Source organism: Scyliorhinus canicula, chromosome 10 (genome assembly GCF_902713615.1).
Source record: "Scyliorhinus canicula chromosome 10, sScyCan1.1, whole genome shotgun sequence".
Taxonomy (NCBI): domain Eukaryota; kingdom Metazoa; phylum Chordata; class Chondrichthyes; order Carcharhiniformes; family Scyliorhinidae; genus Scyliorhinus; species Scyliorhinus canicula.
This window is the reverse complement of record NC_052155.1, coordinates 38,655,380-38,671,378: the sequence shown is the minus strand read 5'-3', so window position 1 is coordinate 38,671,378 and position 15,999 is coordinate 38,655,380.

Here is a 15,999-nt window from a genome sequence, read left to right as displayed (position 1 = left end):
TTAAATACAGAGAGATTGCTGAATGTTGCAGAGAGATCGTCTTTGTACATAAACCATAAAAAGTTAGCATGCAGCTATAGCAAGTCATGGTGAAGGAGGGAGAGGCTGCAGTATTACAGTAGGGAAGTCTTTCTACCAGCCGAGGCATTGGCGAGACTGTACCTAGGATACTGCATATAGTTTTAGGGCGCGATTCTCCGCAAATGCGGAGAGTCGTAAATGCTGCCGTGAAACTGGCCGTGTTTCATGGCAGCCTCCGTGTCCCCTCCCGGGACCCGATTCATCCCCCCGGTCGGGGCTAGCATCACGGCCCCGTGAAGAACGGCATCGCGGACTTAGCGAACGTTCGCTAAGCCCGGCCGCCAAGACTCACGGCGGCTGACGCGCACGATGACGTCAGCCGCGCCTGCGCGGATGACGTCATCGTGCATGTGCGTCAAACCCGCGCATGCGTGGTCCGTCATGCCCCTCAGCCGCCCCGCGGACTGATCCTGTGGGGCGGCGGAGGGCCAAAGAGTGCGCGTGTATCGGACCCGCTGCCCGCGATCGGTGCCCACTAATCGCGGGCCCATGCCACCCTTGGTGCGGCCGTGCCAATCGGTGCCATGGTTGTGCAGAACGGCACTTTGCGGCCGTTTTCACGAATGGTGAGAGCAGGTGTGTTTAAATTCGTGAAAACGGCCGGAAAGGCCTGGGAACTCGGCCCATCGGATAGGGGAGAATCGCTGTTCGCCGAAAAAAAACGGCGAGCAGCAATTCGTGTCGTGGGGCAGCCGTGGGGGGGGGGGGGGGGGGGGAGAATAGCGTGTGGTCGGGAAAAATGTCGGGATGGCCCTCCCGCTATTCTCCGACCCGTCGTGGGGGGCGGAGAATCACGCCCTCTTAGTCTCCTCATTGAAGGAGGGGTACACTTGCATTGGAGGCAGCTCAGAGAATTTTTTACAGGTTGAATCTTGGAATGCAGGAGTTGTCTGATCAGGAAAGGTTGAGCAAGCTGGGCCTACATTCATTGGAGTTCAGAAGAATGAGAGATGATCTTCTTGAAACATAAAAGATTCCCAGCAGGTTTGACAGGGTACATGCTGAGAGGATGTTTCCCCCTCAAGGAGGAATCTAGAATCAGAAATCACGGTATCAACTTAAAAGCTCTCACATTTAAGGCAGAGGTAAGGAGGCATTTCTTCTCTCACAGGGTCATTAATCTGTGGAATTCTCTACCCCAGAGAACAGTGGAGGCTGGGCCATTGAACATTATCATGGCAGCGTTAGACAGTTTTGTGATTTACAAGGGCATCAAGGGTTATGGGGGCTGGCGGGAAAATGAAGTTAAGGCCACAAATCAGATCAGCTTTGATTGTATTGAATGGCAGAGCAGGCCCGAGGGACTGTCTGGCATATTTATTCTCCTTTTTTTATGTTGTTATGTTCTTGTACAGATGAAAGCTGTACGACGGTATGTACACTAATCTGAGAGATGGAGTTCAGATGTACAGGGGGAATCTAACAGTGGCATATGTGGATCATAAGGTTTGGCCATTCAGGCAGACATGTTTTCATTCATATAACCAGTGAACATTACTTTTAAAGGGGGAAATCACAGCCTGAATTTTACGTTCAGGGCACGTCCAAAATCTTTGAATTGATGAACATGATGTGAAACCCACTCCTGCCTGAGATTGTATTGTTAATGCGATATTACACTGGGTGGCCATATAGGATTCACCAAGTGGGAGATGGTGGTGTAGTGGTATTGTCACTGGACTAGTAATCCAGAGACCCAGGTAATGCTCTGGTGTCCCAGGTTTGAATCCCACCATGGCAGATAGTGATTATTTTTTTAAGGGGTTGGCACAGTGGTTAACACTGCTGCCTCACTGCACCGGTGACCCGAGTTCAATTCTAGATTTGGGTGACTGTGGAGTTTGTATGTTCTCTCCGTGTCTGTGTGGGTTTCCTCCGGGCGCTCGGGTTCGGAAGGGGATGCAGCCTAGTAGGGTGCTCTTTCAGAGGGTCGGTGCAGACTCGATGGGCAGAATGGCCTCTTTCTGTACTGTAGGAATTCTATGATTCCATAATTTTATAACCATGTAACGGACCTGCCAGTTGGGTTGGAGTGGGCAGGGGTGGGAATGCATTGGGCACCGGGTCCAACGCCGAGTTGGTGGGCGGGTTTAAAAGGAGAGGAGGTAGCTCTCTGAAGGCCGCCAGGAATTGTGAAGGGGGTGAGGGTGCTGTAGGTTTCACAATTATTCAGAGGAATTTAATCAGTGCCTGGAGGCCATGGAAGCCGGGAGGGCAGGTCAGGTGGGCTAAATGCCCCCCATTTGACAGACGAGTCAGTATCAGGAACAGTACTCTCATGCCTGGGAACAGGAAGAGAAGCCCGCCCCACCTGATGAAGATGTCCTGCCAAAGTTAGTGAGCAAGATGTGGTGTGCCACACCTGACTGCAGTGCCACAAAAGGTTCAATGATCTTCTGCAGTTGGCAAGGGTAAGTTCAGTGATGACATGGACCTGTGCTTAGAGGTGTGATCAGGTGTCCGATCTCCTGGGCACTCAGGGATCTGAATGTGTATGCCAACTGGCAATGAAGCTTGCCCTGCCAAGACTGCACTGTCAGCACAATGAGCTGCAGTGCATTGGAGGGGGGGGAGATGTATTCATAGAAAATGGTCCACTAAATGCCCATGTTGGGGGGGGGGGGGGGGCGGGGTGTATCTGGAATGGTCCTCAATGAAGATGGAACACTAATGAGCCTCTCTATTGCCCCTTGTCAGGAGAAGACAAGTCACAATACTGTGGAGTGCCGCTAAACTGGTTTGGGAGTGCCCAATCTGCTGGTCCTGATTTGAAGTGAGAGCGATGCTCTGGCGTTGGTTTCCCCCAGCCAGTTCACTCCTATGGTGCTGGTGAGATGCCCCTGGCAATGCCCATCTGAGACTGCAGCGTGCAGGCAAGGTCCACCTGCATCAGGGGCATATCCCCCAGTAACCTGGACATGCAGTCGAGGCCCTCAGCCATGACCATCACTGACTGAGCAATGCCTTGGACACCACCGGTCATGGTGCTGACATCGTGCTCTAAGCTTTTCACTGCAGTCGCCACCCCAACAATGTTGGCCTCGATGCCACGCATTGCCGGCACCATCTCCTGGTACTGTAGCATTTGTGACACCTCCAATGAGCTATGGACCCACTGAAGTGCCGCTGACTTACCCCTGTGAATATCATGGCCGCACCCTAGTGTCTGCCTCAGCTCCGGGATAACTTGGTCCAGAGGCTCGACATCGGACTGGAATCCAAATGGGCCTGGGATCCAGCAGACATCCGACTGCTGTTCCATCTGGTCATCTCTGCCTCAGCCTGATGTGCAACAGCAATTGTGTGGTTCTCACACAAAGCCTGTCCATTGCTTTTGCCCACTGAGGTGTGTGTCACTGCGCTGGTGGATGTGGAGATGACAGCCATGACTCATCGATGTTGGTATCCCAGAGCTCTTCTCCGAGGTGTTCTGTTGGGAGGTGGGTGTCTACCCCGGATAGGCAGGCACCATTGGATGGAGATTCTACGGGAGAAAGAGCATGTGGTCAGTGGGAGGGAAGTTTCATTCTGTCAGGCCTGGGCATTGCCGCTGGGGGCATGGGTGTAGTGCGCAGGTGGTTGCCAGGATGTGCTGGTTTACAGGCGTTGGTGGGTATGGTGCGGTGCCAACTGCAGGTCCGAGGGGGGTGGCAGATGGGACAGGTGCCAGGGGACCGTGCAAACTCACCCGTGCGGCCCGGTGGAGGTGATTTAGCTTTTTGCAGCACTGGGTGGTGGTCCTCTTGGTGACACTCCCTCTGTCGATGGCTGTTGCCATTGCCTCCCAGGCAGCACGGGCTGCCCTGTAGCTGACCCTCCGACCCCCTCGGTTGAACAGGGTATCCAAGTGTGGACTCCACCACACCCATGAGTCAGGCCAGATCGGTATCTCAGACTCCTGGGGCCGGCCTGCACAGTGGCATGGCTGGTCTGAGATTTGCTCTGCGGGATCGGTTTGAGGGCAGTTTGCTCTCATTAGCCCGGAGCTGCCCAACGCAGTCCAGACAAATCACCTGGTGGGACAGTCCTTTCTGACCTGAAACCCCTGAGGCATCATTACTGGCCCTAATTAACATTAGATACCGGTGACAGCCTCACCGGGTCGGCCGTCGGGAAACATCTAGCTGTTCCGGCTCGCTACTACTACAAGAAACATTTCCATTAGAAATGAAAATGAAATGAAAATCGCTTATTGTCACGAGTAGGCTTCAAATGAAGTTACTGTGAAAAGCCCCTAGTCGCCACATTCCGGCGCCTGTTCGGGGAGGCTGTTACGGGAATCGAACCGTGCTGCTGGCCTGCTTGGTCTGCTTTCAAAGCCAGCAATTTAGCATTGTGCTAAACAGCCCCTGATTGTGCCCTTTGAGCTTTCTGATCGGTTTGGCACATTTGTACGCTGTCCTTATGTTAAGTCACAAAAAGATTTATCTCAGTTCAATGAGCTGAGTTGGCAGTATGCTTTCTACATTAGCCAGATGTTGCACAGGCTTGTAAGTGGAAAGCCTTTGCGTAGTGCCAGATTCCTGGGCTGGGCTCCAAAGGAAAGTTTTATTGGGAGTGAGCCATTGCCATTAGATTGAGTTAGCTTCCAGATTCACTGGATCAATGGGTCCCTCATGTCCCGGCCCCCCTGAATGTTCATATTGTCCACCTCGAAGTCCTCACCTTGTGCAACCTCATGAACCAACACTGGAATCATCCTTCCAAGTCCTCCCTCGCTCTCCTCTTGTCAGAGCTCGATTATGCCTTCGCAGCACAAGATGTTATGACGGAGACACGCTCTGGTGTACACTACAAAGATCCCCCAGACTGGTCAAGGCATAAGAAGCGCAACTTGAGCAACTCTCCACCACCATTCTTGTAGATACATGATTCCTATATATCCCTTCTCTCCCTCAGTTTTTGGGTGACAGAGTAGAATTAGTGAGCTGCCGATACTCGCTTTGCCCCCTCTCCCTCCTTTTCAGAGGAGATCCCACCAGCAGAATACACTACCGCCATTGGATCAGATGCAGAGGACCCATGCGTTGCAAATGATGGGACACCATCCTCCCAATCATCAGGAAAACCGTTCAAGGAAATCCTGAAATGCTGAAAGTCATGCCTCAACTGCTAGACTGCAATAACTAAGAAACTCAAGCACTACTTTATATTCACATAACTACAATGCCTATCACAGAGAAACTGCTACTGCTCCGAGGGCCTTATATCCTGCTTTTAGATAAGGAAATTCAAAAAACAAAATGGGCGTCTATCCATTTACCTGTGCGATGAGCTAAATATAGAATGGGCAGCAGAAAATCGCTGTCAAAGAAGAACAAAGAACAAAGAAAATTATAGCACAGGAACAGGCCCTTCGGCCCTCCCAGCCTGCGCCGATCCAGATCCTTTATCTAAATCTGTTGCTTATTTTCCAAGGATCTACTTCCCTCTGTTCCCTGCCTGTTCATATATCTGTCTAGATGCATCTTAAATGATGCTATCATGCCCGCCTCTACAACCTCCGCTGGCAAAGCGTTCCAGGCACCCACCACTCACTGCGTAAAAAACTTTCCACGCACATCTCCCTTAAACTTTCCCCCTCTCACCTTGAAATCGTGACTCCTTGTAATTGACACCCCCACTCTTGGAAAACACTTGTTGCTATCCACCCTGTCCATACCTCTCAGAATTTTGTAGACCTCAATCAGGTCCCCCCTCAACCTCCGTCTTTCCAACGAAAACAATCCTAATCTACTCAACCTTTCTTCATAGCTAGCACCCTCCATACCAGGCATCACCCTGGTGAACCTCCTCTGCACCCTCTCTAAAGCACCCACATCCTTCTGGTAATGTGGCGACCAGAACCGCACGCAGTATTCCAAATGCAGCCTAACCAAAGTCCGATACAACTGTAGCGTGACCTGCCGACTCTTGTACTCAATAACCCATCTGATGAAGGAAATCATGCTGTATGCCTTCTTGACCACTCTATCGACCTGTGTTGCCACCTTCAGGGTGCAATGGACCTGAACTCCTATATCTCTCTGTACATCAATTTTCCACAGGACTCTTCCATTGACCGTATTGGATCTTCCAAAATGCATCACCTCGCATTTGCCTGGATTGAACTCCATCTGCCATTTCTCTGCCCAACTCTCCAATCTATCTATATTTTGCACTGGTAGCAATCCTGAGATTACTACCTTTGAGGTCCTACTTTTTAACTTATCTCCTAACTCCCTAAATTCTGATTGTAGGACCTCATCCCATTTTTTACCTATATCGTTGGTGCCTATATGCACCACGACAACTGGCTGTTCACCCTCCCCCTTCAGCATTTCAGCCACCGATCTGAAACATCCCTGACCCATGCACCCAGAAGGCAACATACTATTTGGGAGTCTCGGTTTCGACCACAGAAACGCCTGTCTACTCCCCTTATGATTGAATTCCCTATGACTATAGCCCTGCCAGCCTTTTTCCCGCCCTTCGGTGCAGCAGAGCCAGCCACGGTGCCATGAGCCTGGCTATTACTGCCTTCCCCTAGTGAGTCATCTCCCCCAACAGCATCCAAAACGGTATACCTGTTTTGGAGGGAGATGACCGCAGGGGACACCTGCACTGCCTTCCTGCTCTTTCTCTGCCTTTTGGTCACCCATTCCCTGTCGTCCTCACCAATCCTAATCTGCGGTGTGACCAACTCACTGAACGTGCTATCCACAACCTCCTCAGCATCGCGGATGCTCCAAAGTGAGTCCACCCGCAGCTCCAGAGCCGTCATGCGGTCCAACAGGAGCTGCGGCTGGATGCATTTCCTGCACATGAAGGAGTCAGGGGCACGGCCGCGTCCCTGAATTCCCACATTGAGCACGAGGAGCATAACACGGGTCTGGGATCTCCTGCCATTTTTACACTTTACCTTAACTGATTACAAATATAATATGAAATAATGAATAAGTGAACGGAATAAAGATTTTACTTACCAATCACAATACTTACCAACACACGAAGAGTTAAATTTCTCACAGCTACTGCTAATTGGAGCACTTTCCTTACCAGCCAATCTGGTCACTGCTTTGCTGTGATGTCACTCTTCAAATTTATCTCCAAAGACTCTGTGGCCGCTGTCTAAGCAGCGAAGCAGCTAGTTTAAATACTCACCGCTCCGCCCACTGTAACAGCTGAATTCCTGCCGAAAAGACTCGAATCCGCGAAGCAGCTAGTTTAAATACTGACTGCTCGACTCTGTAGCTGTGCCCACTCTAACAGCTGAATTCCCGCCGAAAAGACTCGAATCCGCGAAGCAGCTAGTTTAAATACTGACCGCTCGACTCTGTAGCTGTGCCCACTCTAACAGCTGAATTCCTGCCGAAAAGACTCGAATCCGCGAAGCAGCTAGTTTAAATACTGACCGCTCGACTCTGTAGCTGTGCCCACTCCAACAGCTGAATTCCCGCCGAAAAGTTGTTTGGCCCTTGAATTGTTGGCGGGTGTATATCTGATTCATGCATACACCCGTCGACCTCAAAATAATGCATACACAATGATGTTGGTAAACACTCCTGACATCGTGTCAGGATATTTTGCAGACTTCCGGGTGGGCGCGCGCCGGGACCAGACACGTAAAATTCGGCCCGCCATTTATTTTGGATATGCAAAATATAGTAAAAAGATACACTATCTACAACTTGGGCTGGATTCTCTTGCCGCCCAGTCCCGTGTTTCTTGGTGGTGGGAAGCGGCGCGCCATTCACTGGGATTTGTTTGCTTCCATTGAAGCCATGCCGCACTGCCGGAAACCCGCATTGTACAGAATGCCTGCTGAATATAGGACCTCTGGACTACATGGTTAAGTTCCACACTCAGTAAATTTACACATTATCAAAAGAGATTTTTCTTCTGCAATTGTGACTATTAACTCTCAATATGCTTCAGGATTGATAGGCCCAACTCTATCCTGTGTAGGATGAATATGAGACATTGCGGGAAGGGGATAGTTTTGTACGCTGGTAACAGGCACAAAGGGCCAGATTTTCAGTCAGACCAGCTCTGGATTCCTTTAAAATGGCAGGTCAGTCCCGGGTGTGGAAGTCAAGTCCTCTTTCCCCACAGACCCTATTTTTGCGAGCCAGGGGAAAGAGGGCGTGGCATGAATCGAACAGACAGGAAACCTGAACGCAGCAAGGCAGTTTGAAATTAGAGCTGAGTTTAAACAGACTCTATTTTTGTTCTGCTTACAGTTTATTCACACCTCCGGGATATTCCCTCCCCACTGCAGTGAATGGAGATTTGGCTGAGTGCCAAATTCTCCATCCTCAATGGCAATGGTACCGAGGAAATCTCACAATGGAGAATCCCACCCTTAATCTGCAATCATGGAGTAGATGGAAACACCGATGAAAGGTGGATAGGGTCTTTCTAAGTGTCATGAGATTACATTTTTAAAAATCCCCAGCCCTTTAAACATTATAAAAGGCAAAACTGAAGCTTAAAAAACCCTGTACTGTGATTGTTAGGCCAGCTCATGTGGGTTAGTAAAAACCACATGTTTCTGCAGTTTTGATAACATTCTTTGTTGTCATTTCCCAAGGGCTCTTATGATAGCTGACTTCATTACAAATTCTTGACTGAGCTTCAACAGCAACAAATTATCTCTACAGAAGGGCTGGATTTACATTTTTATTGCCAGTTTAAAGAGGCCATTAAATGATTAGCTGTTGTTGATGTGGTTATTGAATATAACTTTGTTTTTATAATCGATTGAACACTTGAGAGGATTTAAAATCTTTGAATGGGTTTCAAGAATGGAAGTTTTTTCTGTACCAAGTGTGTATGAGTGAGGATTGAATTAGATTGTTAGAGGTTTTTTCATCCCCACCGGGCCCCTGAGGTCTGCCCATCGTGGCTACTGGCTGAGTGTCTATGGAGGTGATATAGGGGTGTGTGATGACATGGAGTTGGGCAGGGAGGGGAAGTTTTGCAACTCACGTTTCAGCTTTGTTCCCCTGGCCACCTTGGCACTCCTTTTCCATCTGAAAATTGTAATTTCCCATCCTCAAATGCAAGGCTGGATCATCTTTGTGATTTTCCTAGTGGTGTGTGTTCACGTGAGATGTGAGGAAAGATTTTTTTCACTCAGAGGGTGGTGGAAATTTGGAACTGACTGCCTGAAGGGGTGTTAGTGGTAGGAACCCACACAACATTTAAGAAGTATTTGGATGAGCACTTGAAATGCTAAAGCAGATAAGGCTTAGGACCAAGGGTTGGAAAATGGAATTACAAAGGTGCTTGATGGCCAGTGCGGGTGTGGTGGGCCGAATGGCCTCTTTCTGTGCTGTAAAAAACTCAATGGTTCTGTGACTCTAAATACAAGTTACACTGAAGCAACGAGACAAATCTCCTTCGGCAGTTTATTCTAAACCCCGTGCTCTATCGCCGATAAGAACAAGGGTTGCAGACTCACGGAAGCACCACCATTTGCAAATTTATCTCCAAGTCAAGCACTATCTTTGCTTGGAAATATATCGTCATTCCTCCATTGTTGCCAGTCGAAATCCATCCTTAACAAGACTGTGAGTGCAGCTATATTAAGTGAACTTAATTGAACTTTAGGTCACGGGTGGCACAGTGACACAGTGGTTGGCACCAGGGTCTCAGATTCAATTCCAGTCTTTGGTACCTCTCTGTGTGGAATTTTCACCTTCTCCCTGTGTCTGCGTGGGTTTCCTCTGGGTGCTCCAGTTTCCTCCTAGAGTTCAAAGATGTGCAGGTTAGATGGGGTTTGGGGTTATAAGGATATGGTGGTGGAGTGGGCCGAGGTAGGGTGCTCATTCAGAGAGTCTGTGCAGACTGGTGCAGACTGAGGCCAAGAAATATAGTCAAGAATGGGATTTTGATACTGTCCCTGGCAGTGTCGATGATTCGTTTATCCTTGCCAACTTAGTTGAGAAATTTATTGGAGGTGGGGATGGGTGTTGATGCAAAGACTGCTGCAGTATGAACTTTGAACTTTATTGAATGGTCAATGTGGCAGCGTCGAGCCGACTAGAAAGTTGACAATCGATCACCTTCTTGCGCGCAGGTGTAACTATTTCACTCCCGTTTAGAAATCTTTTCACAATATTCTTGGTGAAATTTCATCATTGTGGGTACGTAGCAAAAAGATAGCGAGAGAAAAACCTTCCAGGAAATAACACATGAGTCTGAAAGGGAACCCAGGCTGGGCCTGTGGCAGAGCAGTTGCATGGCTGACTACTGCGGTGGAATTAAAAGTCTGTCAGTGAGGATTCGGATCCAAGTGCTTTAATAAACAGTTTCATTTTATTCAGGAGAACCCCTGCCTTGTCTGTTCAGTAAATGAGCATGTACAAAGGACTTAGTCTGGGAATCAAAGAAGGAGCTTATAAATAAAAGTTTGTTTGATCCCAGAGGGGGGTTCATCAGCAGCAACGTACCTACAGGGCTTTCTGACTTGGATCCCTTATTTTCTGTTGACTTTTAATTGCCTGCCACTTGCTCTTAATACACCTTATTTTATTGATCTATATGCTGATGATATCTTTCTGACCATCAAATAACTGGAACCTGCTGGGATTTGATCTCATGATTGGAAAGGAGGAGAATTTGATTTGTGTCAAACAGAGAGTATTTTGCATATAAAGTGATTTTAGGAGATAATTTCAGAAACAAGTCGAGATTATGAAATGGATCAGGGCCTGGATTGGTGGTGGGAAGGCATACAGTTTATGCCTCTGCTTGCCTCCGTGCCAGTTCCTTGGTACGATCCTGACCCCCAAGCTATTTTGAGTGAGCGAGGATCAGAGTCAGGTTGGCTGCCCACCAGAAAGCCCACCTAGTAAGGCCCTGTTTCGCCAACAAATAGAACTTGCAGTCACCAATGCAGGCTGTCTATGGCCTGGAACAAAATAAAAATGAATTTACCTTCAATTGACCCCCATCTTCACATCGGCCAGTGTGTCCATTTGGTCAAAGGCCTCTCTTTGGCCCTCCAGCCCGTCATCCTCGATTGGGCAGTGAGCTCACTCCCTGCCGCTAATTGGCCTGGACCGTGAAAAATCCAGGTGGGTGTATCTGGAACAGACCACGCAAAGCCGGAACTCAGAACTGAAGTGGTGGCTGGGTTTCCGACCTCGAATCGAAAATCCTGGCCAAGCATGTACACAGGCCATGTTGTTTCTAGGGGATGGAAAAGTACCCAAGTGGCTGACAATCATAATGACTACACTGCCCTTAATTAACACATGGAAGACTTCCGGTGGCGGCGATGCGGAGCTAAGCCGCACGTTCGGCAGCTCCCACTTTTTTTGGACTTTCAAGCTCTTTTAAGAACCCGCAACGGCGCTTTTTAAAACTTTTCCCCGGGGGGAAACACAGCCAGTGTGCCCAGCGACTGGTGGATGGACTGGACTTGCAGTGGAGTGGTCCAAAAGTCGGCTCTACAGCAGAGGAAGATGAGAGGCAGAAAAGGCAAGATGGCGGCGGGCAGGGAAGCAGCAGCAGCGTGGCAGCAGTGGGCGCGGGAGCAGCAGGAGCTGCTTCAGCACTCCTTCAAGGAGCTTAAAGCTGAGATCTTGGAGCCGTTTAAGGCCTCGCTCGACAAGCTGGTGGCGACTCAGTCAGCCCAGGCCGTGGAGATTCGGGAGCTGCAGCAAAAGGCTTTGGACAACGAGGATGAGCTTTTGGGCCTGGTAGTGAAAGTGGAGTCGCACGAGGCGCTGCACAAGAAATGGCTGGTGAGGATGGAGGAGATGGAGAACCGCTCCCGCCGGAAGAATCTGCGGATTTTGGGCCTCTCGGAGGGGCTGGAAGGCTCGGATTTGGGGGCCTATGTGGTCCTAATGTTGAACTCGCTGATGGGTGCGGGGTCGTTTCGTGGTCCCCTGGAGCTGGAGGGCGCCCATCGAGTGCTGCAGCGGAAGCCGAGGCCGAACGAGCCGCCCAGGGCGGTACTGGTTCGTTTTCACCGCTTGGTCGACCGGGAGTGCGTGTTGAGATGGGCGAAGAAGGAGAGGAGCAGCAGGTGGGAGAACACGGCCGTTAGGATTTATCAGGACTGGAGCGGGGAGGTGGCGAAGAGAAGGGCTGGCTTCAATCGAGGGAAGGGAGTGCTTCATAGGAAGGGGGTGAAGTTTGGCCTTCTACAGCCGGCTCGCCTCTGGGTCACTTACAAGGACCACCAGCTCTATTTTGACTCTCCGGAGGAGGCCTGGGCTTTTGTTCAGGCAGAGAACTTGGACTCGAACTGAGAACTGGGGGGCTGAGGAAAAATGTACTTTGTTTGGAGGCTTTGGCCTCCTGGGTATCCTGTCGTTTATATTGGCTGTGTTTGCTGATTGATGTTGCCTGTTCGTTTTCGCTATTTTGGTTTTTTCAGGGTTGTTTTCTGGGCTGTTGTCTATTTACTGTGGTGTTTTTTTGTTTTGTTTTGTCCACTGGTGGGTTGGGGAGTAGTTTGGGGTCCGTCTTTTTCCTGCGTGTTGGGTTGAGGGGCGGAGCCGATTTGGAAGCACGGGCTTTCTCCCTGCGCCGGAGGAATTGGGGGCGGGGGCGGCGCTGGTAGGGAGGGATTGGTGGCTATGTTGCGTCGGGCGGGGGGGGGGGGGGGGGGGGGGGTCGTGGTTATGGTGGGAGTAGCCGGGGTCAGCAGAAGTCAGCTGACTCATGGAAGCACAATGTTAGGGGTAATGCAGCTGGGGGGGCCCTAGCTTGGGAGGGGGTGGGGGGGTTTGGGGGGGAGGAAGAAGGGGGGTACCGGGTTGTTGCTGCAGGGACTGTGAGGGAATGGATGGTGAAGGGGGGGGTCTGTCGCCATGGGGAGCGGGCTTGGGGGGTTCCCTGGGCGTATGGCGGGTTGAGGAAGAGCTATGGCTGATCGGCGTAGAGGGAAGGGGACGGCCCCCAGGGTTCGGCTGGTCACATGGAACGTGAGGGGGCTGAATGGTCCGGTGAAGCGATCCCGGGTCGTGGCTCACTTGAGGGGGTTGGGAGCGGATGTGGCTATGCTCCAGGAGACGCACCTCAGGGTTACGGATCAGGTGAGGCTAAGAAAAAGTTGGGTGGGACAGGTGTTTCATTTGGGGCTTGATGCGAAGAACCGTGGGGTGGCAATTTTGGTGGGTAAGAGCCTGTCGTTCGTTGCGTCCAAAGTGGTGGGGGATAGTGCAGGTCGATATGTGATTGTGAGTGGGAGACTTCAGGGGGAGCGGGTGGTCTCGGTTAATGTTTATGCCCCCAACTGGGATGATGCGGGCTTCATGCGGCGAATGCTGGGCCTGATCCCGGACCTGGAGACAGGGGGATTGATCCTGGGTGGGGACTTTAACACGGTGCTGGATCCGGCTCTGGATCGCTCGAAGTCTAGGACGAGCAGGAGGCCGGTAGCGGCCTCGGTGCTGAGGGGATTCATGGATCAGATGGGGGGGGGGGGGGGGGGTGGGGTGGGGTGGAGCCTTGGAGGTTTTTGAAGCCGGGGGGTAGGGAGTTCTCCTTTTTCTCCCATGTTCATAAGGCGTACTCCCGGATTGATTTTTTTGTGCTTAGCAGGGTGCTAATCCCGAGAGTAGTGGGGGCGGAGTATTCAGCGATAGCCATTTCTGATCATGCCCCACATTTAATGGACCTGGAGCTGGGGGAGGGGAAGGATCAGCGCCCGTTGAGGAGGTTGGATGTGGGGCTTTTGGCAGAGGAGGAAGTGTGCGGGCGGATCCGTAGGGGCATAGAGGGGTATCTGGAAACCAATGACAATAGGGAGGTGCAGGTTGGGATGGTTTGGGAAGCGCTAAAGGCAGTAGTCAGAGGGGAGCCGATATCTATTTGGGCGCACAGGGAGAGGGCCGAGAGGGAGAGGCTGGTGGAGGAGATGGTCAGGGTGGATAGGAGGTATGCAGACACACCGGAGGAGGGGCTTTTTAGAAAGCGGCGCAATCTCCAAGCGGAATTTGATGTTTTAACCACCCGTCAGGCGGAGGCGCAGTGGAGGAGGGCACAGGGGGCGGTGTATGAGTACGGGGAGGAGGTAAGTTGGATGTTGGCTCACCAGCTCCGGAAGCAGGAGGCAGCTAGCGAAATTGGGGGAGCCACGGATGCAGGAGGGAACTTGGTGCGGGGTGGAAAGGACATGAATGGGGTGTTCAGATCCTTTTATGAGGGGCTATATCGGGCCGTACCCCCCCCAAGGGAAGCAGGCGGGATGGACCGCTTTTTGGATAGTCTGGAGTTCCCAAGAGTGGAGGAGGAGCGGGTGGAGGATCTGAGGGCCCCAATCGAGTTGGAGGAGCTGGTGGAGGCGTTGGGAAGCATGCAGACAGGGAAAGCGCCGGGGCCTGATGGATTCCCGGTGGAATTTTACAAGAAAGTTTCAGATTTGCTGGGCCCTCTGCTTGTGAGGACCCTAAATGAGGCTAGGGAGGGGGGGGGGTGCTCTGCCCCCAACGATGTCCAGGGCAATTATCTCTTTGCTCCTGAAGCGGGACATGGACCCCCGTCAGTGTGGGTCTTATAGGCCGATCTCGCTCCTTAACGTAGATGTCAAGTTGTTGGCAAAGGTGCTGTCCAGGAGGGTGGAGGATGTGGTCCCGACGTTGATTCATGAGGATCAAACGGGGTTTGTAAAGGGGAGACAACTGAATGCCAACATGCGGAGGCTCCTTAATGTCATGATGATGGCGCCGGTGGCTGGGGAGTTAGAAATAGTGGCGTCCATGGATGCGGAGAAAGCTTTTCATTGGGTGGAGTGGAGTTACCTGTGGGAGGTGTTGCGGAGGTTTGGATTTGGTGAGGGGTTCATCAGCTGAGTGAGGTTGCTGTACAGCTCCCCGGTGGCGAGTGTGGTTACGAATGGGAGGAGGTCGGCGGACTTTCGGCTTTCCAGGGGGACGAGGCAGGGGAGCCCCTTGTCTCCCCTGCTCTTCGCGTTAGCGATTGAGCCCCTGGCCATGGTGCTGAGGGACTCGAAGAGTTGGAGGGGGATTGTGCGGGGGGGGGGGGGGGGGAGATCACCGGTTGTCGCTGTACGCAGATGATCTGCTGTTGTAGGTCGCGGATCCGGCTGAGGGGATGCCAGAGGTGCTGAAGATACTTGAGGAGTTTGGGGACTTTTCGGGCTATAAGCTCAATGTGGGGAAAAGTGAGCTGTTTGTCCTGCACCCGGGGGATCAGGAGAGGGAGATAGGTGAACTCCTGTTGAAGAGGAGCTTTAGGTATCTTGGGGTCCAGGTGGCCAGGACCTGGGGGGCCATGCATAGGCTTAACTTTTCGAGGCTGGTGGGGCAGATGGAGACGACATAGGGGGGAAGTGAAGGCCTCAGTTTGGGCCCTGATACGGGGCAATCACCGTTTTGCGCCGGGGAGAACGGGTGGGGGATTTGGGAGTTGGCACAGGGCAGGCATCAGACAGTTTGGGGACCTTTTCCTGGATGGGAAGTTCTCGACTCTGGAGGAGCTGATGGGGAAGTGGAACCTCCCCCCCGGGAATGCTTTTAGGTATATGCAGGTCAGGGCATTTGTTAAGAGGCAGGTGGCGGAGTTTCCGCGGCTGCCGCCAAGGGGGGTGCAGGACAGGGTGCTTTCGGGGACGTGGGTCGGTGAAGGAAAGATCTCGGCTATTTACCAACTGATGCAGGAGGAGGAGGAGGCCTCAGTAGAAGAGCTGAAAGCGAAGTGGGAGGAAGAGCTAGGGAAAGAGATTGAAGATGGAATGTGGTCGGACGCCCTGGAGAGGGTGAATTCCTCCTCCTCTTGCGCACGGCTCAGCCTAATTCAGCTGAAGGTGCTGCAAAGGGCTCACATGACAGGGGCAAGGATGAGCCGGTTCTTCGGAGGGGAAGACAGGTGCAGGAGGTGTTCGGGAGGCCCGGCGAACCACACCCATATGTTTTGGGCATGTCCGGCCCTGGAGGGGTTTTGGAAGGGTGTGGC